Source organism: Ursus maritimus, unplaced genomic scaffold (assembly GCF_017311325.1).
Source record: "Ursus maritimus isolate PB19 unplaced genomic scaffold, ASM1731132v1 scaffold_6, whole genome shotgun sequence".
Taxonomy (NCBI): Eukaryota; Metazoa; Chordata; class Mammalia; order Carnivora; family Ursidae; genus Ursus; species Ursus maritimus.
Genome location: NW_024426774.1, coordinates 71,814,840 through 71,839,834, shown reverse-complemented (window position 1 = coordinate 71,839,834; position 24,995 = coordinate 71,814,840). Strand labels below are relative to the sequence as shown.

The 24,995-nt window shown below is 48.1% G+C and overlaps 1 long non-coding RNA gene across 1 annotated transcript; it reads right to left on the bottom strand.

Annotated features, from left to right (window-relative positions):
- Window positions 1–1,784: 1,784 nt before the first annotated feature.
- LOC121101048 lies at window positions 1,785–22,314 on the bottom strand. Its single transcript, XR_005832998.1, has 5 exons — window positions 22,108–22,314; window positions 16,635–16,750; window positions 14,662–15,192; window positions 2,932–3,216; window positions 1,785–2,000 (listed from the first exon to the last, which is right to left on the bottom strand). It is a non-coding gene; the product is annotated as an uncharacterized LOC121101048 (long non-coding RNA).
- Window positions 22,315–24,995: the final 2,681 nt, after the last annotated feature.

Below are 24,995 nucleotides of genomic sequence, written 5' to 3'. Positions count from 1 at the left end.
ACATAGGATTGGTTGTCCCTGACCTCGGCAGGGTCCCCAGCATCCATCCCTTCTCTCTGGGAACACAGCCTGTGCTCGCCAGCCCTCTTCCTCTCGGACCTGGCTTATTGAGATAGCCTTTGGTCTGCCTACCTGTCTTCCCTCCTCAGCCTGCTCCTTGATGGCTCTTTATGGCTCGTAGGGCCTATTACAAATACAGAGATGGGGTCACATCACCTCTCCCTTCATTACCCCATCCTCAAGGCTGCAACTCCTTTAAGGGATGACTGTGGTTTGCAAAATACAGCATGGCTTCTGTAGTCTCCTGATCATGGATGGCTCTCAGGATGGCCCACCTTAACTTCAGTTCTATTTCCCACCACACTTCCCACCCCCACAAACACATGCGAGCATGTGTGTGCACACACAGACGCTTGCACATGCACACACACACACAAGCCCTTATCGTACCCACCTGCCGTTTGGGACCACTCATTCTCGTCTGTGGTTCCTTTCACACTCATGCTGGTTCCTTACCTTGGAACATCAACCTCCCCTCTTGAAATCCTACTCAACTTTTAAGACTTGTCTCTTCCATGAAGCGTTCCTCCTTGCACAGCTCACGGTCCCCCTCTGAAGTCATGTAGAACTCTGTTTGTCTCCATTAGAACCCTTACTTCATCCTTGAGAGGGCAGATCGTGTCTTCCTTATGCCTGTACCCTGAAAGACACAGCGACATGACCGCTCACACTGAGAACTTCTTACTCGCTGAGTGTGTGCATGAGTGAACATGGAACGCATTCCACTGCCGTCCGGGAGTAGTATGTATAAGCACTTTGGGGGTAGGCTGAGTGGTAGATGACAGGACTCTCACAATATTTATATCTTAGCTTCATCAGGGTCCCAGCTCAGACTCAGCTGAGGCTCCTGTGAGTAGCCCTCCAGCTTCCTTCCCCCACCGTCCTTCCATTCTTCCATCTGGGAAATGGGCCTCTCCTCCGCCCCTTTACCCTGGATAAGATTAAGCCTCTGCCTCTTCCGTAAGTCTACCAGAACTTTTTACCTCCTCACAGGGACACTGCGAAGGTGTCATCTGGCTATGACAATGGTCCCCCTACATCTTTGCTCTCTCCTCCTACCAAGAGTTGCCCTTCTGCCAGCCAGATACTACTTAACTCTAAGGCTCCTTCTTCCCCTCCTCAGGAGAGGCTTTGCTCTGCCCATCATCTGCACCATGGTGGGGAGCTAAATCTCTACATCTCCTTGCCAAGGACTCCTGCAGGCAAGCCTCTGACGAAATGAAGAGTTCGTCCCTCCCCTACCACAGGCAATTAGACCTATGAAAGGGGGAGCTCTGAGAAGCTGAGATCTTTCCTCCTGCTCCTGAGAGCCCACAAGCGGCTGCCTCCTCCATCTTCTACTGCAGTAAATTCAGGGAGGCCGGACCACACAGAAGCCCTTCCCCTAAACCCTGTCCTAGCACACAGCAAGAGAAGGCTGTCCTAGGGCAGGACAACTTGTAATTCTGGCCTGCCCTGACGGGTGAGTCAGCATTCATGTGGGGAGCCCCTGGCTCCTTTCCCCAGCCTGGAGGGAAAATGCTGAGTCGCACACCTTGTGGGGAGCCACTGAGCCAGAGACCCCATTGCTCTCTATCTCCCTGTAACCCAGACGGCTTGTGGGCTCTGTCCACCCTTCTTGGCCTCTGATGAAGGGGCCCAGCAGGCTCCAGAATAGGCACACCTTGGAAAGCCATCCCACTAGTGGTCAGATGGCCTTCCAGGGAAGGGACAAGGCCAAAGGTTGTGCAACCCTCACTGCCCATACCTGTGTGGGCCGGAGCACCGGCTGCAGGCTTCCTCCCTGGGCAGCGGGCAGCAGGCGGAAGTGGAGCCAGCAAAGGCCACAACCCATCATCCAGGTCTGCGTTCAGGAATCTTCTTCCAAGTGCTGCCTTTGCCATGGCTGGAAGTGGTTCGCACAGACCGAGGCCAGATATGTAATAGCCGTCCTCTATTCTCTATGAGAAGATTTATTCAAAAATAAATTTAGCTAAGGGGGAAAAGTTAAACAAAAAAAATAGGAAAACAGAGGGACAGATTTTCTTGTTGACTGGCTGCCAGGGATTGAAAGGTTGAGGCAGCCAGTCCCTTCGGAGGGGACAGCTGCAGCATTTCACGGTGTAAAGTCAGCGAATTTCCACCGGCTTGCCTGCCAGAGACCACAAAATGGTTTCAAACAACGGCTCGCTTCATGATATTTGTGTGTGTGTGTGAGTGTGTGTGGGTGCGTACGTGTGTGTGTGTGTGTGTGTGTTTGAGAAAAAGGCAAGAGGAGGGGGTAGGTGAAGGGGGAGCTAAAAAGTGTCCTCTCGGCCGGCCGAGTGGGCAAGGGGCGTGGCGAGCAGATTAATGAAAACGTTTCACTGGCATGAGGGGCTTGATTGCTCCGCTGCAAAATTGCTTGCAGATTCAAAAACAGCATGTTTCATTTCAAACTCATTCTCTTGCCACACATTAGCACTTGTCAATGTAACCATTAAGCACAGGCAGCGCAGAAATTTAATTACAAAACCATTTATTTTATTGAAAGAAAAATAAACCCAAGCTACCTCAAATGCATTAGGTAGGTTCAAAACATGTTCAGCTGATAACACCCAAGGGTAGGGAGGCTGCTGCAGGAATAAATGCGTCTTTCATGTGCGGTGGGGACTCGATATTAGAAACAGCTGCCCATAGGTCGCTCTTTATTTAAGTTCAATTATGAATTAAAAAACAACGGATTTAATGAAGGGACTTTTTATATCTGAAGTTACTCGTCTGTGGTGTTCATTCTTCTCTCCCCATTTTTGCCTCCTCTTTTCAGCGTTTCCATTAAAAATGCTAAGTAGGCCCCCCGAACTTTTTACCGAGTGGGTCTCCCGCTCCCCACCCCCTTCCTCCCACTCCTACCTCAGGCTTGTCTTTTGTTCGCCTCATGGTGGGAGAACCAAGGTCTGTGGTATTAAAGGAAGTCACAAAAATGTGCTAAACACATCAAAAAGTCTCCAGTCTGTGTCTTATTTATGCCTTCTTCCCTGTCCCCCGTGTGCATCTTCCGTACTCTGGAAAGCAGGCGGCGCAAGGCTCTCTGGTGAAATAGTAGGTTTGGGTCAAGCAGTGGGCTGATGTCATGCTGGAGCCGGCCTCCCCTTAGCACTGCGGAGCTGCCAATAACGCGTCTGGTTTACTATTCTGCTGGAGAGGGAAAAGAAAGAGTTATAACCTTAGTGGTTTGGACTGATTTGTCAATTTAAAGTGCTTTTTTCCCCCCTGTCTGAGATATCAACCCACAATTTCTTACAGACATCTCCTCATGTAGTCCACACAGAGGAGGAATCTGGAAAGCACAGATTTTTTTTTTTTTTAATTTCCCTAGCGAGCATACGAATCTCTAAAGTTTCAGGGAGGCTTATTTGTCTGGTTGGAAGTGGGGAGCAGGAGGCAGATAGGCTCGGAGGGGGGTTGTTCTACTGAAAATTCCATTTTAGCTCTTGTAACGAAGTTTATGCACAGTAGCGCAACCTTGTGACGTTGTCACAGTGATGATTTTGCCTGTGTGAGACCAAACGAGGATGTCCCAGCATGTTTCACAAAGGCCTCTAGACTTCTGTTGTCTCTGGAGGGACCTCGGCCGATGCTCTGGGGGGAAGGGGGCATGCATGTCGTTGTCCAACGGCTCTGAGACCTGCCAGGAGGGGAGCCTGAGCAGCCGTGCTGTCCAGGTGGCTTGGAAATTGTATCCGCTCCCTGGCCCGGAGGACCACCTCTGCCTCTGACCCAGACGCCCCTCTCTGTTCTTGACTCATGTCCTCTGTGCCAAAGACCCAGGGAGCCTGAGGCAGGACAAACACATTCAGTAATGGAGAAACTTACCACACCAGGTGCAAACCTTTCCTACAGAGTTTAGATATTAGTTGTTTGGGGAGGAGGAAGGAGGGCAGAAGGAAACAGAATGAGCATGTTGGAGGTGAGGGGGTTGGTGTTTGCATCCTACTTTAATACTCTAAGAGAACTGGTGTCTACACCGAGCCCCGTAGGCCAAGGAAGCCTCAGGGTAGAGTGGGCCTCCATCCTGTTATCACAAGTGCACGCAACAGAGAAAACAGCAAAAGACCACAGACATTCTCTGAGGAGGTCAAGAAGGTGATGCTCTGCTCTGACCCAGCCAAGGAGAGCCACTCTTATTCCATGACTCTGCACAAGAAAGAACAAGGGGGCATGGGGATGGTGGGAGGAGGGTTCCAGACAGGCTAATGGCACCGTTACTGAAATAAATTCCACTTGTGGTGTGTGCTGCAGACTTTTAAAACATCACCTCTCACTCAATAAAAGCACACGTCAACATCATGTCCTTCTGCAATGTCTCTCCCTGTCCAGTGCTTGGGATGGATAAAGGTGCTCCTTCCGGCTTCTAGCACTTAGGTGTTTATTTTCTAAGTATGTGATGCTTTCAGGCAGGAGAGTTTCCAAAATGTATCCTAGGTTTAGAAACCATAATGGTTTTTCAGATAAAGCAACTCATATGAATCATAGAACACTACATCAAAAACTAAGGATGTACTGTATGGTGACTAACATAACATAATAAAAAATTATTATTAAAATAAAAAGAATAAAAAAAATAAAATAAAGCAACTCAATGGAATATTCAAGATTTCTCTTATTCTTGCCATCTTCTGGAATAAGATGTCAAACCCCAGGGAACAGGATAGGTTTCCTCTCCCAGGAGTTGGGTTGGAGAAGCTGATGGAACAAGAAAACTCTTCAAAATCATCCTGTGTCTTAGAAGCACGACCTGCAGGAGGTGAAATGAGCTTGCATCTGCAGTAGTCTTCTGCAGAGTGTAGAAGTCCCAGCAGTGAGGGGTGCCTCCCAGAGTGTGCCCAGAGAACAAGAGAGCTCCACACCTTACCCAAAGCATCATTTTCACAGGCAAAGCTACTCCTTCCCCCCAAGGAGCTATAGAACCCACAGCAAGATCCCGAGGGGCCCTCCTTTCAGGTAGGCTAGTGGCAACCGGGACTGCCCCTTTCAAATAAGGTTTTCTCGCTCCTCTTCTGATCCTTCACACTCCATTCACAACCCCCCCCCATGATACAGAGTTGATAATATGACCTTCAACATTCAGTTATAGCTATTTACCCACACATATTTTTTTTTTAAGATTTTATTTATTCATTTAAGACAGAGAGAGACAGAGAGCACAAGCAGGGGGAGAGGGAGAGGGAGAAGCAGACTCCTTGCTGAGCCGGGAGCCCAACTCAGGGCTCGATCCCAGGACCCGGGGATCATGAGCCGAGCCAAAGGCAGACGCTTAACCATCGGAGCCACCCAGGCGTCCCCACACATATTTTTTGAGTATCTACTACATGCTGGGCACTATACTAGGTGCTGGGGATTTAATGAGCAACAAGACAGCCAAGATCCTTGCCTTTGTGTCTATACCTCCCTCCAGTGGGGGAGGTAGATATTAATCAGGTGAACAAATAGGTTAAAAGACCGCAAATAGTTATTTGTGCTTTGGATGAAATAAATTGGGCCTCGTGACAGGTTTTAATGGGGAGGGGGGGACTTGACAGAGGGAAGGTCTTTCTGAGACGTCACACTGGATCTAATAGCTAAGAGGAAGCCAGCCACATGGGGAGCTGGGGGGAAAGTGACAACAGTGACTGAGGTCACACAGGCAGCACAAAGCCCTGATGCCTCTAAGAGCTTGGCCTGAGTAGGGCCAGCCAGAAGGCCATAGTGACCAAATGTGATACGTGAAGGTAGGGAGGCTAGGCATGAGGCCATGGGAAGTGGTGTGGGCTCAGCGTTTTAAGTGCAGTGGAAGCCAGTGAGTGGCTTTAAGCAATGAATTAACCTGTTCTCATTTGTATTTTTAAAAGAAGATTGGCTGCAAGTGTGGAAAACGGGTTGGAAGTGAGCAAATGGAATAACAGGGAGATTTGTTGGTAGGGCACCATGGGCTAGTGAGAGAAAATGGAGGCTGGAGCAGAATGATGGCCACGGGTATCCTTCCTCTTTGGCCTAATGGAGATTGATTCGGCTTCTCTACCAGTCTGAGGACAGAGAGGTTGTTTCAGTCTTCCTAGAGGAAAGGAGGAGTCCCACTCTTCCCTCCCAGTACATTCACGTGAGGCACAAGCTGCTCCTCAGGTTGGGCTTCAAACAGCCCCACACAGACTACTTTCCTGCCCCTCCTTGGAGACACGACACCCAATTCCCTCCTTCCCCCTCCTGCCAAACTGCGACAGCCCTTTCCCAGAACCCTTCTGCCTAGGATGTTCTTTGAGCTCTGACAAAGCCTGACTGCTCCTGCTAAAATGCCTAACGAAATGCCTACCCTCTGAAGGCCTTTCCTGACTCCTTGGGGCTGTGGCAGCCATCTGCACCTCCGTGCTCCCATGGTACTTTGTGCACATCTGGATTTTAGCATCTCACAACACTGTGTTGTAAACTCTTTGCTCGGTGTCTGTCTCCTCACCAGATCCCTAGCTCCTACTCAGGTTCGGAAATTAGCACAAAATCTCCATTTTCTAGAGACAGCTGTCAACACAGGACAGGTTTTGAACTTCATTGTATATGAAATCATGGTATTACATATTTAATATTAATAAATCTCAGTATTGTGGACTTCCGTTGTACTTTAAAACCTGAGTTTTCTGTTGTACTTCAGTATGACATTAATGGGAGTTTCAGAAAGAGAGGGGAGAGACGATGGGGCAGAAAATAATTTGAGAAAATATTGGCTAAAAAATCCCCAAATTTGTTGAAAGATCCAAAGCATAGGGAATTCCAAACAGGATAATTATGAATAAAATTGCATCTAGGCGTATCGTAATTAAAGTGCCGCCAACGAAAAATAATGTGGAAATCTTGCAAGAAGGCAAGGAAAAATAATACATTGCATAAAAGGGAACAGTGCTTCGAATGGCTATGGACTCAACGTTGGTAGCGGTGGTTTGAGTGGCAAATGGACTTACACTTAAAAACCTTACTTCAATGTTTTTCCATTTTACGTAAAGACATTCAGCATTAACTCTAAGTATACTGTAAAGATCTAAGGATTTTTTTTTTGTAATCCCTAGATTGACCATCAAAGAAACAATGCCAAGTGATACAGCTAAAAATCTGCTAAGTTAAAACAAAATTCAAAAATATAGTCAAACAATCCAAGAGAAGGCAGGGAAACAAGAATTAAGAACAGAGCAGAGTGGACAACAGAAAAGAAATAATAAAATAATCACATTAAGTGTTAATGAACTAAATACTTCAATCAAAAGGCAGAGTTTACCAGAATAGATCTTTCGAAAAAGCAAGACCCAACCACATGCTGACTAGAAGAGATGAACTTTCACACCCATGTTCATTGCAACACTACTCACAATAACCAAGATATGGAAACAACTTGCATGCCCTTCAATAGATAAATGAATAAAGAAAACGTGGCATAGACAGACAATGGGATATTATTCTGTCATAGAAAGGAAGGAAATTCTGCCATTTGCTGCAACATGGACGAATCTGGAGGGCATCATGATAAGTGAAATAAGCCAGACAGAGGAAGACAAATACTGTATGGTATCACTTACATATGGACTCTAAAAAGTCAATACATTTTTAAAAAGAGAGAAACTTTAAGTATAATGTAATGGCTCAGTTAATAAGGAAGACATTAGGATTATTAATGTGTACATAACTAAGAACAGAGCCTCAAGATACACAAAGCAAAAATGACAGATGAAAAAAAGAAATAGAAAAATTCACGGTTATAGTAGGATTATTTTAACACCCTTCCTGCAACTGATAGAACCACTGGACAAAAAATTCAGTAAAGTCACAAAGGCTCTAATAAAATTAAAAAATATTATTATAAAAAAATACTTAAAAAAAAACAAAAAAACCCAAAAACCCAATCCCTAAAAGTGAAAAAAAAAAGATAAATTGGATTTCATCCAAATTAAGCAGGAAATAAAGTATCACTTTATTAATGGCTAGAAAGTTGAGGCTTGCACCAGGTTTCAACGCTAGCAAATGGGAGAACCTGGAAATGAACTCATGGCAATCTGACTCCTGAATCTACATTGTTATGCACAGGATTCTAAAACGACTCCCTTCACGAGACCCGCAGCAGGGAGCGTAGACTTCAACAGTACGGCTGTGCCTCCGGGCTAATAGGCCAGGACAGCACCCCACAACCTCCCAACCCCCCACTCTAGACCTGGGGAAGCCTGAGTGCTTGAGCTTCAGCGGCACTGAATGAGCTTTCAACAAACCCGGCAATGCCTCATCGCAAAAGAAAAATGTTATGATGGAGGTTAGAACCGGGCTGTCTTCCCTGAAGATTTGCTAGCTGGATCTTAATTACTTGTTATTGCTGAAAATAAGGGCCATTCACGTGACTGGTGTCACCCCAGAGCTGTGCCAACTTCTTCGGTTAGGCATGACCCCCCCTCTCAGAGGCTTGTACAGGGAGGGGTGGGCAGGGAGGGGTTGAAATCCCACAGTGAGTGTGAGCCCTTACTCGCCGGACTCACCCCTGCCTCTTTCTTTCCCGCAGGGCCTAACTCAGGACTAGGCACACAGCGGATTTCAACAAACGCCCATTGCTTGAGAGACGGTTTGTAGATGCCATTGTCACATTAGAGATTTATTTGTAGTTCTGAGGTCCAGACTTAGACCATTAAGTGATTTTCTCTGTGTTCTGCAGAAGAGCGCGTACAAATCTCTTTACAATTCCGACTGGAATTCAGTAGATCTGGGGTGGGGGCCAAGATTCTGCATTTCTTTTCTTTTTTTTTTTTTAAGATTTTATTTATTTATGAGAGAGAGTGTGTGCACGAGTGGAGAGAGAGGCAGAGGCAGAGGGAGAAGCAGACTCCCTGCTGAACAGGGAGCCCAAGCTGGGGCTCGATCCCAGGACCCCAGGATCATGACCTGAGAGAAAAGCAAATAGTTAATCAATTGAGCCATCCAGGCGCCCCAAGATTCTGCATTTCTAATAAACTTCCATGTGATACTGATGCTGTCCATGTCCATGCTAGTCCCCCCGGCAACTAGCAAGGCCAGAGAACATGAACTCCAGAAGCAGTTTCTCTCTTCTCTTTCAACCAGGAGGGTTCAACATGAACAATGCCTTAAGATCATTTTCTCCCTGGGAAGAAAATCTTGACTCACTCATTGCAAGTCTCTTTGTGTATTCATTTATTTTAAAAAAGATAGACTGAGAATACACAGTGTTTGTAGAACAGCTACCAGGCCAGCGGGAGAGCCGGGGCGGGCTCATAGTACAGTACCCTTCAAACTCATTTGGGCACATACGTTTAGAGGTCATGTCAGCTTTGCCTGGCGAAGGGGGAGAAGCAGCCCAATCACCCTCTGTCCTCCTGATGAGTTTAGCTCTGGTTCAAACCTGCAAACCCCTTAGAAAAAAAGTAGCAGCTATATATTGAATGCCCCTGAATGTTTCTCCCAGCCCATTTTCCTTCTTCCCATGAGACGGATCAAAGTATAGACGGCTTGCTCTCAGGCTCTCTCTCTGAGAAGAATCCAGTTAATATAAGTATCCTTCCTTCTTATTTATAATAAATAGGCATCCTCAGGAAAGGTCCTGGCCAATCCATTTTCTAATTGGTGCTTGTTTTTCATGCCACCCGTATTTTATACTCAACCCGGTGCTGAGAGAACATAGTCTCTCCCTTCAGTCGGCTTCCCATCCTCTTAAAGAAAGAAGGCTCCCAGCTAAGTACTAAGAGCATGCGGCAGCTGAGTTCTGGGTCATGGTGTCCCTGATCTGTCTGTGGGGTGGGGAGGGACCAGTCATGGTGGCCTTGGCAGAGCCTGTGGAAGGCTGCGTGGAAAAGGCTGGGCCGGGCTAGACGGACAGGAACAGAATGTGAATCCAGGGAGCAGGAGCCAAGGCCAGGGAGGAAAGCTTGCAGTCTGGACACACGCACACATGACCGCGCCTGCTGGTGGGCAGCCTCCAGATCCTCTGGGTGTTCCGAGCCTCTCTGGCTGCACACTCCTCTTACCAGCACCCAACCAAAAGTTCCACAAACATCCCCATCCTGAATTCAGCCAGGTTGGGATATTTCACTCGACCACAGAGAAGAGCCAGAGGCTTTGACCTGAATGCATGAAATGAAGGTGGAAAAACAATGTTTGAATTTTAATTCAGAGAAAAGAAGTGACCAGCAATGATCTGGAAATTCTTCATCAGGCAGCCATTTAGGACAGCAGCTGAAGCGACTCAGTGGACTGGGAAAGTGTGAGCGACCTTCTCTCACACCGTGATTCGGATCCCACTGTTCCCGGGACAAGCAGGGCTGGTGACTTGGCATGGCTATCTAGGGTCTTTAAAAATCGGGTCTGCCTCCATGATCTGATGCTACAGCCGAGCCCCGGGCCTCTTCCTCAAACACACCACGGTAACATCGATTCCAGTGCATTCTTGCCATTCTTCTGCCTCGAGGCAGGCTTCAGGTCAGAGCAGTTGCAAGATTGGATTTGTTTGTGATGTGTTTGTAGAATCAAGTATTTTAACAGTTTGGCAGAAGGGGGGAAAGATGAAACCGAGAGGGCTGGAGCACGTATGCCCAATGGGCTGCTCTTCGCAGGAGCAGAGAACTATCAGGTAGTGGGGCAGAGGGAGGCGAGGGTCCCTTACGGTCAGCTCCCCGCTCCGGGTGGCCACCCAGAACCTTGAGGCAGTAAGATCCCTTTGGAAGGGCAGCTGTGCAACGAGAAAGGCCCTGGATGTTTACAGCGACCGCAGAGGGCCAGGGCACAGCATAGACAAGCTCCCCTCGGGGGGACCAGAGATCCCAGGCAGCGGTCGCCTGGGGCTTCTGCTCAAGAGGGCTTTGAGCAGCTTGGCTGTCCCAGCATTCAGATTTGGGGGAGGAGAGACAATGACAAGACCTCGATTGCATCAACCTCCCATAAGTCCCATTGCGCATGGGCGATATTACAAAACCCTTGACTAGGTAGGTGTCAAGGTTGAACCTGGCCGCAACCTATCTGCTCCACCTCGCCGCTCCCCTGCACCCGCCAGGTACCCCAGCGAGGCCAGTGCCCTTGAGTCCTTCACTCCCCCTCTATCCAGGCCCATTCTTCCCCTTCTCGTCCCTTTCCTAGTCCTACCCATCCTTTAAGAGCCATGAAGCTTGCTGGCTTGACAGGCCCCCGAAAGCTCTTCTTTCTCTAGAACTGGATCACCCAAACAGCAGACCACACCAAATTTAGCAGCAGTAAAGCTCTAGGCAACCGAAAGCATCGTTTGGGAAGAAGTTGCGACCAGAAAGTTTCTTTGAAAAGTACCAAAATGATCACGCTGGGAAAAATAGGAACTTTCTCGCATTTCTTTACTCTGATTTTGTTGTTTATGGTATTTTTTGAGGAGGGAGCATTCTGTCAATTCTTCAGGGTTTAAGTCTCCTAGTTCTGCACCCAGGCTGTTCCTCTCTGACCACTGCACGCATTGACAGCCTGTCCTGCACACCGGGGCCCCGGATCATTCCTGTCTTCCACATGGTGATGGAGCTATCTCTTGTCCTGCTTCCGCGTTCATCAGAACCTCCTTGTGGGCAGGCACCAAGTGTCCCGCATGGAACAGGATGTGGGTGCACGGAGAGCTGCTAGCACAGCACCCGGCATGTGGTAGATATTAATACTGTTGTGATTATTATTACTTCTTTGCTTCACTGCAGATTAGAGATTTTTTTCCCTTCAAAGATTAGACATTGCCAACTAATAGTAGCTCAATAGGTGCTTGTTAAACTTCTCTATGGTGATCTAGTGCTTACTAAATTAAACCGTGTTTTCGAGAGCCAGCGGAGCATAGAGGTTAGGAGCCCAGCCTGTGGAGACACGTGGGTCCAAATCCTGGCACCACCACTTGAGTCTGATTACCTAACCTCGGGGTCTCTGTTTCCTTGTCCTTAGTGCCTACTTTGCAGGTTTGTTAGGAGAATTAATGGGTTAATATTTCAACAGTGCCATACACTGTGCCTGGAACCTAGTAAGCCCTATGCAAGGATCTCACATACCAACATTACTGCATAGAGTTGGGTAGAAATTGACCTTCGGAAAAAAAGTTTTCTAAGCGGTACCAAGAAGATTGGCACTATTTTATTAATTTGAGAGAATGAGTACCCCTCTTTGGGAATAGTATTTGCAGATAAGCAGCTGGGATGCTGATTACATTGAGCCTCAACTCCGTCAAAGCAGGTGCAACTGGGTCTTCCCTTGGCAGGACTTGACTAATGATTCAACTTAAGTACATATCTACAATGGAATATTACTCAGCCATCAGAAAGGGTGATTACCCAACATTTGCATCAACATGGATGGAACTGGAGATTATGCTAAGTGAAATAAGTCAAGCAGAGAAAGACAATTATCATATGGTTTCACTCATTTGTGGAACATAGGGAATAGCAGGGCGATTGGTAGGAGAAGGAAGGGAAAAATGAAGAGGGGGAAAACAGAGGGGAAGAAGAACCATGAGAGACTATGGACTCCGAGAAACAATCTGAGGGTTTTAGAGGGGAGGAGGGGGGGGGATGGGTTAGCCTGGTGATGGGTATTAAGGAGGGCACGTATTGCATGGAGCACTGGGTGTTATACGCAAACAATGAATCATGGAACACTACATCAAAAGCTAATGATGTGCTGTATGGTGACTAACATATCATAATAATAAAAAAATGAAATAAGCCAGTATCATTTGAAAAAAAAAGAAAAAATAAAGTATATTTCTTTATAATAGTTTTATTCAAACCATTCTCTCCCTTAGGGTAGAGGATGCTGTGATGTTCTACCCAGACCCCCCCCTTTAAGACCACTGGAAGTGCTGCTAGTGGAGGCCCTGCCCGGAAATCGGCCCTCAGCTGGAGAAGGGCCTGGGGGACAGCCACGTGCAATGACCCGTCGCTGTGCAGAAGAGAGGCCCACACCCCTTGCCCCAATTTCCAATAACTTTGAAGGTCATCCCTGGAGCTCCCCTGGGGGCCAGCTAAGGCCTCTGATGAGACTGCTTTGCCGCCCACGTTTTCTCTTTGCCCAAGCCTGCTTTTCTGCCTTCCCTTCTACTCCCATAGGTGTGGACCCTGAGAGCACTCCCTAAAAAATATTCTGCATGCTAATCTCCACCTCCAGGTCCGCTTCCAGAAAGCCTGGCCTGCAATGCCTGTGAGGGCACATTCGTTCCTTTTCATGAATTTTGATATGACCCCTGACTTACAATTACCTGGATTCCACTTGTAACTAAAATGTGAGTATATGGTGTGGTTTATCTGGGACAACCTATTTGGAAACCTATTAGTAAAATGTTTAATTATTGTTTTATAGGTTTTTAAAAAAATTTATTCATTTGAGACAGAAAGCTACAGAGAGAGAGAGAGAGAACATGAGCAGGGGGAGAGGCAGAGGGAGAGGGACAAGCAGACTCCCCGCTGAGCAGGGAGCCGGATGTGGGGCTCGATCCCAGAACCCAGAGATCATGTCCTGAGCCGAAGGCAGATGCTTAACTGACTGAGCCACCCAGGCACCCCAAAGGTTTAATTATTTATAGCAATCCCTTTGACCTTAAAAATAATTCCAGTGGAACAATAAATTATATGGCCGCCTCATCTGTAAACAGCTCTCAAGTCCCCAGGCTGCACGCCAGTGTGGAAAAATGAGGTCATATTAACATAGTCTGGATTCCCCTAGCTTGGAGCGTCTCTCAGGTGTAACTTTGGAACCTCAGCCCCTCCCTCAGCTTCCTCCTCAGAACATCTGAGTGACTCCGGAGCCCACACACTCTCAGCAGACCCAACTACTGCCCAGCTACTGCTCTCAACCCTCTTCTGAGGCTGCTGGTCACACTCTCTCCGCTCTCCCTGGGAGCAGTGGCTCCCCCTGGAACAGCTGCTTTTGGGCATCAGACACCCCCGAGCGTTCCACCATTGTCACAAGGCCCAGTTGGCCCAAGGAAGCCTCGTCTCTGACCAGGGTTTGAGTCTCTACTTTGGCTGTAGCTTGATACATCTGCCCTCCCATGAAGTGAGTAAAGAAATACATTCCCGTTGTCTAGTATACATTTTTTTTAGCTGAGCCCCAGAGAAGAATGGCACAGATGCTAAATGGGTGTGGTTCATCTCATATTGTCCACAAACTCTTTCCCACTCAGGATCACACAAAGGCCCTCAAGATGGCTGGATCAGGTTGGAGTTGAATAACAGCTTCCAAAATCTAACTGGAAACTCTCGACCTGGCTAATCCTCGTGGTTCAAGTTCTTTTCCAGAAGTTTCCTCACACTCCATGCAATTGAGTTGACACAAGCAGATGGGGAGGAATTGTAAACTAACTCTGCACAAACCAGGTATGTTTGCTTTGCACGATTGTGCAAGATCCTAAAAATGACTGTACATTGCAACCCTGCAAAGCCATCCTGATAAGCAATGGGAAAACAATTGTTCTGTGACCTTTAAATATTTTTTGTCAAAACTTTTAAAACTCTCTTACTGTTGGCTATAAATGCGTTGGGAAATGAAAAATTAGCAAAATTAATATTTACATGTTAAGCTGTAATTCAAAACATTAGAAACACTGAGGATTAAAGTGTTTTCTTTCATTCTAAAAAAACTTACCCAAAGTAGTTTGAACAGCACTCGCCTTCTTCCCCTTATCAAATAACTTGGGATGTGCAGCTGGAGCCTTCTCTGTGCCGTTGTGTGCAGTCATACTTCGCGCGAAGTTTGGATCAGCTTGCGATGCTTTATCCTTCACTCTTGCAATGCCATGAAATATCTACGAGCATTTCTTAAGGTGTAGGGTTTTTTTCTTTGTTTTGTTTTTGTTTTTTGGGTTTTTTTTGCTGGCATCACTTCCTCTGGGACATCTTCATTTCCTCAGGATCTGGGTGCAAATTTCTGGGTGCACGAGTAGCTTACCATCCACCAACTCACGCTGAACTCTGAAATGGTGAAACCAGCCTTTATCGGCTGTAAATGGTTCTTCTCCAGTCTCCTCGGGATTGACTATCTTGTTGTTGTGGCAACTGACTTCGATCCTCTGGTCTGAATGTTAGCCAGACTAATTAGGATTTTGAAATATTATGGTCTTCGACTGAAAGTAGAAGAAACTATTCCATTTCAACCATGAGTGGCTTTATGTTTCTACTGCAATTAAAATGGAAAGATAATGAAGTGACTTCACCTGGTTTGTAATACTCATTGGACTTTTCCAGTAAGGCTAGCACCGTAGCTTCTCACAGCCCTGTGTCTCCTCCGATCTTTCCTTTGCTGTTGCCATTTTCAAATCTGTCCACAGCCAATTTTGCTGCCAGGGTTGTCGCTTGTGGTTTCTTTGCTGTACTTCTATTTGTGTTAGCTAATCTTCTACGGATTCTCCATTTTTGTAAAATGTCATGGGGGTTTATCACCGGGAGGCAAGGAGGCAACACAGCCACACACTTCGCTACCTGTCGTGAACTGAGTACCAGAAGCATGGTAACAAGCCACGGACAGATTTGGAAAGGAGTGATGCGACTGGTCACTTCACCATTTGTAATCTCTGGTCTGATAAGCAGCCAGTGAAATTTGTACTTTAAGCAACTACGGTCATAACCCACGGCGACAGAAATTGGAGCCGTTTTGCTGGGGATTGGTGTTCTATAACTAAGTCACATTAATTGAAAACCTGCCCACATTTGAACCATGTGATGCAAGTTTTACGAATGTCGTTTGCCAAATATTTCAGAGCACATTCATGGTACTGCACTTCACCCACCTTGTGGTTGGATAGTGGGATGTGATTACTTCTGACCAATGAACTGGGAGCAGAAGTTACATGTATCACTTCCATGCCAAAGCATTTGCTTGCCAGTCGGTACTGGCACAGCCCCTGAGAGCATCCGAGAGAAAGGAGCTCCTCTGTTAGCTGGGGTCCCTGAGCAACTAAGCTGAGCAGAGGCCTCTGCTAAGATGTCTTAGACATGTAGCATAAGCAATAAGCAAGCCTTTGTTTTAAGCTATGGAGATCTCAGGTTGTTTGTTTCTGCAACATAACAGCCCGTTCTGATTGATACGCTGTATAATTAGGAGAGAGTCTAGGAAAAGGAGGTTAGGAAACTGGGCAGAATTCAGAACCCAGAAATCGGCAGCTAATTGTCGACCGGGTTCCAAATTAGTGAGGGCAGGGGTAGAGAAAGAATCGGGGGCAGGTAGTGAAAACAAACATACCATCTTTATATGGCTAAAAAGCGAAGAGCACAAATACAGAAAACAGGTGTATAATTTAATAAAGAATCAAAAAGTGAACATACTTATAACCTCTACCCAAATCAAGAGACAGAACTCGGTCCGGAAGCTCCTGCCTGTGCTCCGTCTGTCACAGACCCCATCCCACCCTCTGTCAGCTCTTGTCCAGCCGTGGTTTATGATGACCTCCTTCCTCTCTTCACGGCGTCATCACCCACTCATGCATCCCTCAACACTGAAGCTTAGTTTCACTTTTTAAATATTTTTAAGTCTCTGAATATACAGATTCCCCATCCACCCCTTTCCACTTGCGAATTTATTTGCTGCAGAATTTATTTGTCGTCTGTATCTGTGATACTCACAATGTGGCAGGTATCTTCACCAACGAGGAGGGATTTCATCCCGGCTGATTTATGCTGCCTCAGCCAGCGGACGCATCCAGGTTTAGCCTCGTGCCATCTGGAGGAGGCCTCAGGAGCTGTGTAGGGAAAGAATTTGCAAAAATTCTTCTTGAGATATTTACAGGAGAGCTGGCGAGGCATTGTAACTGGCAGCTTTTAAATGGACCTCCTGTAATGAAAACCAATCCCATCATGTACCCCGTGGACAACCTCCCGGCAAGGTTCACCTGCTTCCAGGGAGAGATCTGATGGCCATGAATGCCCAGACCTCGGACTTATTTCAAGTGAACCTCTGAGTTTTTACACAGCGTTGTGTTGATATTGTTATATTTAATTTCTAAATGTATATCATATTATCTCCGGGTCTCTACTTCAGTACCACAGTCTTTAAATATTAAAATAATGTGTATAGTTTCCAAATAAAGTAAAATTTGAAGGTGAAAAAAAAGGGGAGTCATTTGTAGAGTTTCCCACAGTGTGGGTTTGGGGCTTGCATCACCTTGTTCCCCTGACCCTGGGGTTCCTCTAAATCTCTGGTTGGAGCTGTAGGTTGATCAAATTTAGGTGGATCTGATTAATTCTGGCAAGACAGCTTCGTGAGCAGTGGTGTGTTTGTTCACCAAAAGGTACATAATCGTCTATAACCTGATTTTTTTGTGTTATAAACAGTCATCGTTGCTCAGTTCCAGTATTTATCTGGGATTTCAGAATTGGTGAAATTCCAGTTCAGAACTTCTCTCCTTCTATGATCTGGTTCTCTGGGGCGCACTTCACACAGGAAAGTCTGGTAAATTCCTTATCTTCCCCCAGCGCTCAAAACTCTGGCACATCCAGGTAAGTCGCTAAGGTCTGAATTTGGCAAAATGGTCATAAGGAGGCCTCCATCAGCCCAGCCTTCTCTCACTAAGCCTTCGGCCACTAAGAGCTCACCCTGGGCCCTGTGATCCCTCAGTGTTTCCCATCTCCCCACCCGTTCAGAGCCCATCGTCAAGGAGGGAAGGTTCTCATTTTCTCCCCCCTTAGAGGATAAAGTGTGGGCATCACCCATCCTAGAGGCATCTGGATTGTCAGCCATCTGTCCCAAATATTCGGTCACCATCCTTGTGAGGTTAAAAACAGGGAGCCCTAATCCCAAACCCAGTTTGTGATCATGTTTTTTTGGGCCAGCAAGAGTGTTTTTGCTTGTTGGGTTTTGTTTGTTTGAAGCTGAATGAGACTACATTTGGGCAGGGGGGCATTTTCTCTCTGGATAGCTCAGAGGACAGCACCCCCCTCTTGTAGGATACCTGCTCTGGTTTCTGAGTCTCACAGATGCTTATGTCGCCACTTCTGTCTTACAGCAACCTTGTAGACAGGGGTTAGGAGCCCATTTTACAGGTGAATGAAGGAAAACCGGCTAAGTGATAAGAAGGGCCTGAGCAAGGCCTGCCCAGTGATGAGACAGACAACACGTACTCTGGAAAGTAGACAGACAGCATTGGGAGAACTGGTGATGGGGCCCTCTCTATCCCTGCACAAACTAAAACCCACATTCTTTTTTCTTCCCTTTTACAGAGACAGCTCAAGGAAGCATGATAAAATGAGGCCTAAGATAATATTTGGGGGGAAAGTTTATTTTTTTATGGTCTGTTTGCATTAGACCGTCGGGCGAAGAGAGGCGGTTAAAGACTTGTCCCAAATGGCTGGGCTGGAGAAGCACAAATCCAATGTCAATAGTTGGAAATACAAGTGTTTGGCTTCATTAAACTTCTCTTTAAAAAACATTTCTTCTTTCCTTCTCCTGAGGCAATCCAAGGGAAGGAGATACAGAGCCGGAAAGAGATGGAGGAGGGGGGAGCCAGCCGGGGCCAGGGGAGGCTTGTCCAGAGGACCTCGCTCCCCCTCTGAGTGTCGTCAGCCAGCCCAGGAGGGTGTCAGCCCCGACCAGGAGCAGTCGCCCGGAGTCATCTGCTGGCCCCGAAGACTGTGGCTAATTGAGGACAGGGGAGCCAGAGTGTCAGCATTTGTCCAACAGCAAACTTAAAAAAGAAAAAAAAAAAGGAGCAATAAGGAACAAACAGTCGAATCAGGGCCAGCTCTGGGAAAAACAACTTGAATCCTGTGTTCTCCTGTGGCCCTTTTCAGCAACAGCTGCCTCCTTTCCTTCTGCAAGGCAGAGGCCACACCAGACAGAAGAGGCCACACCAGACAGAAGAGGCCACAGGCAGAAAAGGGCAGGTTGAGAATGCAGGATCTAGTCTCCTTGAGCTTTCAGGTTAAAACCCCAGCTCCGACCCTTATCAACTGGGTCACTTTGACAAATTCTTTGTGCCTCAATTTCCTCATCTGTAAAATGGAGAAATAATACCTCATGGGTCATATTATTTCACCCTTACGGTGAAAGGGTTAGGTGAAAAAAAGGCTTAGCACAGTGCCTAGCACATAATAAGTGTTCAGTAAGCATTTGTTGTTGTTATTTTATTATTTTTAGAGTTCCTTCTCTCTCTCCCTTTGTCCTTCCGTTACCCACCTCTCCCCAGCAGTCCCACTGGATTTGTCTGAATAGATAAATGCAGCTGGAAGCACGAAAACACAGGTCCTCTTGCAGGGTATTTTGCACACGGTCCACCGAGACCCCCCCCAGTCAGTTTCCACACAGCTCCATGGACAGCACGCCCTCACCCTCATCCACACACCCTTGGTTCTATGGCTCCATCTACCTGGATCCCCCTCTTCACCTCCATCCACCCAACTCCAGTTCAAGGCCCCCACGGTAACGAAATGCTTTCTGTTTCAAGAAAACCAATCCAAGTGCATAGAAGAAGACAGGAAATGTAGTGAGCACACAGACGAAAAGTCCAGGGGGAGGTTTGTCTTCAGGCATGGATTAATTCAGGGTCTTGCAAGAAGTTACTAGCACCTGATGTCATCTCTCGGTCTTGCGTCCTCTATGGTGGTGCCACTCTTGACAGGCTCGACACTTCTGGTGGCAAGAGGTTTGCACTGCCAAGTGAACTCCAGGTTCAAGCCCAGAGAGAAAGAGAACGTTCTTCTCTCCTAATAGCCCCAGCAGATGTTATGTGTGTTCCTTGGCTGTCTTTGGAACATAGGTCCATCCCTGGACCAATGTTATGGCTGGGTGACAGAGGGAGAAGTGTGACACTCCCACCTGTAACCCAACTGACAGTTCCTAGATTGATGAAGGGGAGAGGGGTTTTTTCCAGAAAGAGATCAGGGTAGTCTCCAAAAGAAGGGAGAAACTCAAAGCCCAGCAAATGCCCACTACACACACGTCTTCCAAAACCCAATCTCAACAATTTTAGCCAATTCTCTCCTCTGAACTCCTGGCCCGACTCTGCCACGTGCCACTCACGTTGGCCATGTCTTTTGCTGGTATCTTTGGTTAGGAGTAAGTCTTGCTACCTTAGCTGCTCTGTGCAACACTTCCGTCTGAAAACTGTTCCTGTGTCCTTCATTGGGCAATGAATCCAGCGCTGCATCCTTGCTCTGCATGATGTCTTGCTGATCGTCGTGTATGTATGTCTTACTGTCCTTCAGGACAGGAAACAAGAACGCTTCTTGCCTATACAGGAATTGCTTGATCGGTGTTGTTTGATAAGAATTGAAGGGCAGTTCTTCTCTTACATCTCCCGTTGGTTGGATGCCAGTGGGTGCTAAATGATATTGCTGGAACCATAGATTGAGAACGAACACGGAATGTACTTTGGAGTTTGATCCAAGCATCCCTAGAGCCCCAGTCTGCCCCTCTGGGGCTGGAGACTGGGGGTCCTGTGGAAAGACCAGCAGAGCCCAACCCAGGTGACAGGAGTACAGCCCTTAAACAAAATAAACAGAAAACTGTATCTAGTCTTTCATTCCTCAGGGAATAAAGATTAATGCAGGGCAGGTCCTTAGCAGGTGAATGAAATAAATCCACAAAATACGAGAAATACCAAAAGGGTGCTAAACCAGTTTGGACACTTTGTTCAGAGCCTTTGCCATTACCTGCAATGATTACCTGGCAAGGACCCCGTACATCCGGAAACAGCTCAGGCCTAGGCTCGAGACTCCTCTCTGGGACCTGGCTGGGGGCTTGATCCCAATGCAACCCAAGCTGAGCTCTGGACAAGGCCCACAGGTCAAAGAGCCTCCAGGGATACCGATCAGCCCTCAGCCAAGGGGGAGGAGAGCCAGAAAGGCGGGAGACTGAAGTGTCTCCAGTTCTCCTCAATCCTCTTTACCAGATGAAGCAGGCCCCCCAGGTGGGCAGGAACTAGTGATCAGGTCAACATGGCCCCTGCGCCTCAGGAAAGCTCCAGCAGATAACTGCCACCCGACACCCACCACCCCTGCCATCCACCATGGGGGCTTAGGCGGATGAAGTAGGGGTGCCAGGGGCAGGGACACAGTCTTTTTCTCCCAGAGCGATTACTAGGACTGTGAGAAGACTTCAGATCCGATCCCTGTTTCATCATGTTCAAGCTTCGTGACCCCAAGCAACCTCTCCAGATCTGACTGCACTACTCTTGGGAGGGGTGAGTTGGATGAGCCCCCTGCCTGCCTTCAGTTAGGGGACGGTCAGTTCTGATGGTATGCTATCACCTGCCCCAGCTCAGCATCCACAGGCACATCTCTAGGGTGTTTGGTTTCCCAGCAGACAATTAAGGCCAAATCTCCACTCCAGCTTGTGCTATGGAGCAATAGGGCAGGGCTGCCCAGCTGTGAAGGGCAGGGCTCAGGAGCCGACCTGTTGCATCGGGTCCTAGCTCTCCCCCTTTCCAGGCCTCCCCACTGTAAAATGGATATAAGTCCTCTCTTGCAGAGTTCTTATGAGGACTCGATGAGGTGAGTTAGACAAAACGTCTCAGAACAGTGCCTGGCACTTGGTAAGGGCAGGGTAAGGGCTGGCTATTGGTGCCATGAGTGTTCACGAGCCCACAAAGCTCTTAAAACTACCATCTGAGCTAATAAAAGGTCCAGGATGTCGCTGCCAAAGTCTTCGTCCCAGTGAAAGTTGAGCCTGGCACAGACGTGGGGCCGGGAAGAGATGGCCTTGGCCGTTCTCTCCCTCCCTCCTTCTGGCAGGTGAGAATCGGCCAACCTCTTGGCCTGGAGATGAAAACCCCTCCCAGCCTCCAGCTCCAGAGGGTGGCTGGCAACGTGCTGCCGACGCTGACCGGCTGCACCCCACCTTTGCACAGTGGGGCCTGGCAGGCCGGATGTGGCCTCCTTTCCCAGTAGGCTCTTGCCAGATGGCTTGATTACCGTGGGGTGCATTTCAGGCCTCCTTGCTATTATCAGCTTCTCGCTTTCAGCGGCTGGATCAGGGGCAGGATCCTTCCCTTCCTCCCTGCACCCCATCACTGGGTGTTTGTTTTCACGGCAGCCTGGCCTGCACAGGTGAGCCACGTCCTGTCCTAGCGGCGGCTCTGCAGGCATGTCCACGCAGACCCACCTGGACGTCGTCCCACCTCCCCTCCGCTGGAGTCCCCCTCCTGCCTCCCAGGATCTGTGTTGAGTGAGGCTTGGCAGGTGAGGAAGGGGCTCGGTCCCAACCATCCAGTCCATGCCTCCAGCATTTCCAGGTCACTGAAGAAAGCATCTTTCCTGTGGCGATGACCCGCACCCTGGGAAGGATAAAAGAGGAGAAAATTAGAAGGAAAAAGCCAGGATTTACACCAGAGTCCCAGGTCCTGGATTTACAACACTTGTCCCCCTCTAGTCCTTTCCTCACACAGTGCCCCCTCCTGCCGTGCCCTTCCCTGTCCCCCAGAGCTGTCCTATGACAATACTTCTCACAGGTCCTTCCCTCCCCATCACACCTTCCCAAATGGACCCCCGCCACACCCAGGTGGGTACAGCTCCCTTATGTGAGATGAATTCCTGAAGACGGGGTGAGGGATGGGACCTCACCTTTGAAAAGACAAACAAACAAAACATTCTTTCATCAGAGAGCTCCAGAAGAAGTCCCTCCAAGGGGGAGGGACAATTTGGCAGCCGGTCCCTTTCCTTCCCCCAAGATGTTTGCTCTCGCTGCCACCAAGTCACCTTGGCTGCCTCGCTCTCCTGCCCAGGTGTGGGCTGCACCCCTGTCTGCCCCCCTTTTGCAAAGCTCAGACAGGCTGGAATTCTCTAAAAATAACCTCACAGAAAATCAACGAAATGAACAAAGGGAACACAAACAGCTGAACAACAGAAGTGCTTGCCCAGTGCGAGTACGTAATCCTAAAACAACCAGGCCTCGGTTCCTCCCCGCCTACTCCCTGCCCCTGCCAGACAAGACCCTCTCAGGTAAAGTTCTCTGCCCATCCCCCCCCAACACCGCTCCCTACAAGCCAAGCAGCGGTGGGTAAGAGAAAAGGCAGGTGATCACAGTGCAGCAAGCAGCTGACCTTGTGTCCAAGGTGAGGTCAAAGGGGAGGTAGGGTCCTAGGCCCCCCAAATGGGAGCGGAAACCTGCTGGGTGAAGCAGCCCCCCATTTGGTGTGACCTCTGGAGAGGGGAAGCATCTCCAGAGGGGGTCCTGGCTCAGGGACGGAAGCTGGTGTGATCAGAATTGGAGCCAAGGCCAAGCTCTAGACATGGGGAGCAGGCACCTGGCTCCGGCTCTACCCCTGTCAAAGGAGGAAGTTGGAGGAGGTAATCGCCAATGTCTCTTTCACTTCTAGCACTTCTCCATTTTGCAACTCTCCACCTTCAGCCACCAATTCCCAGAGAAAACTCCAGTCCGTCAAGATGAGTCTCGGGTGCTGTACCTTGGGAAAGGCGTCCGTTCCCAAGACCGTGAGGACAACTAACCTTCCTGAATGTTAACCACGTACCAGAGACTATCGGAGCCACTTTGCACGTGCAGACTCACTTCCTCCTCACACGAGCCCTGAGCAGAAGGGCCTCGTATCCCCATTTCACAGATGAGAAAACTGAGGCACAAAAGAGGTTACGACCATCCCAGGGTGGTAAGCCAAAGGCTGGGCTTCAGGCTGTGTGCTCCAGGGTCTGTGCTCCAGTCCCCCACATTCAAGTACCCCTTCACAGACAGTGGCTGTGATGTCTATGACAGGCACGGTAGTCAAAAGTGGAAACCCGAACGCCCATCAACGGATAAAGGGATAAACAAAACGTGGTGCGTCGGTACAATGAAATGACACTCAGCCCTAAAGAGGAGTGGAATTCCGACCGGAGCTACAACATGGATGAGCCTTGAAAACATCACGCTAAGTGAAGTTGGCCAGTCACAAAAAGACACATATTGTATGATTGCACCTACAAGAAATATCGAGAATAGACAAATTCATAGACACGGAGGATAGATTAAAGGTTGCCAGGGGCTGAGGTAAGGGGAGAATGGGGAGTTACTGCTTCATGGCTACAGAGTGTGTTTGGGATGATGAAAACGTTCTAGAAGTGGATAGTGAGGATGGGAGCACAGCATTACAAATGTGCTTAGTGCCGCTAAATTGTGCACTTAAAGTTGGGTAAGATGGTAAACTTTGTGTTGTGTTAAAAATAACATTTTTAAAACAGATTTATTTTATTTTGGCGGGGCCATAGGGAGAGAGAGAATCTCAAGCTGAGACCCGGGCTGAAACCAAGAGTCAGATGCTCAACCAACTGAGCCACCCAGATGCCCCACTAAAAATAACTTTTAATATCTGTACTGGGTGGGGGGCACCTGGGTGGCTAAGCTCGTGAAGCGTCTGCTTTCGGCTCAGGTCATGATCCCAGGGTCCTAGGATCGAGCCCCACATTGGGGTCCCTGTTCAGCAGAGAACTTGTGTCTCCCTTTCCCTCTGTTCCTCCCCACCTCATACTCACTCTCTCTCAAGCTCTCTGTCTCTCTCTGTCAAGGAAGTAAATAAAATCTTTCCAAAAAATATCTGTACGAGGATAGATATCATTTATTGAGCACCTACTATGCCCTTACTGCACTAGGTGCTTTATAGATCACCTCGTTTTACCTTTACAGCACCCCTGAGGGAGACGATGGTGCCATTCCGCCTAATTCATAGGCGAGGAAATCAAGATTCAGAGGATAAATAACGCAAGAACCCACAAGTGTAAGCGGCAGAGCTGATACGTAAAGCCAGGTAACGCCAAAAGCAAACTTGGAGAAGAGGGTAGAGAAACCTGCGAAGCTGGAACAAACTGGGACGAACCGGGGTGTGAGGCCGCTCACAGCCCTACCTGTGCTTGCCAGCTTCCACAAATTCCATGTTTGCATTTTGTCACATCTCTCCCTGCATTTATGTTCCCCCCATCTCACAGCCTTCCGGCCTCGCCCTTCCACTAACATCACTACCTCTGCCTCTGTTCGTCCAGGATACCTCCCCATCCACCCCTGCA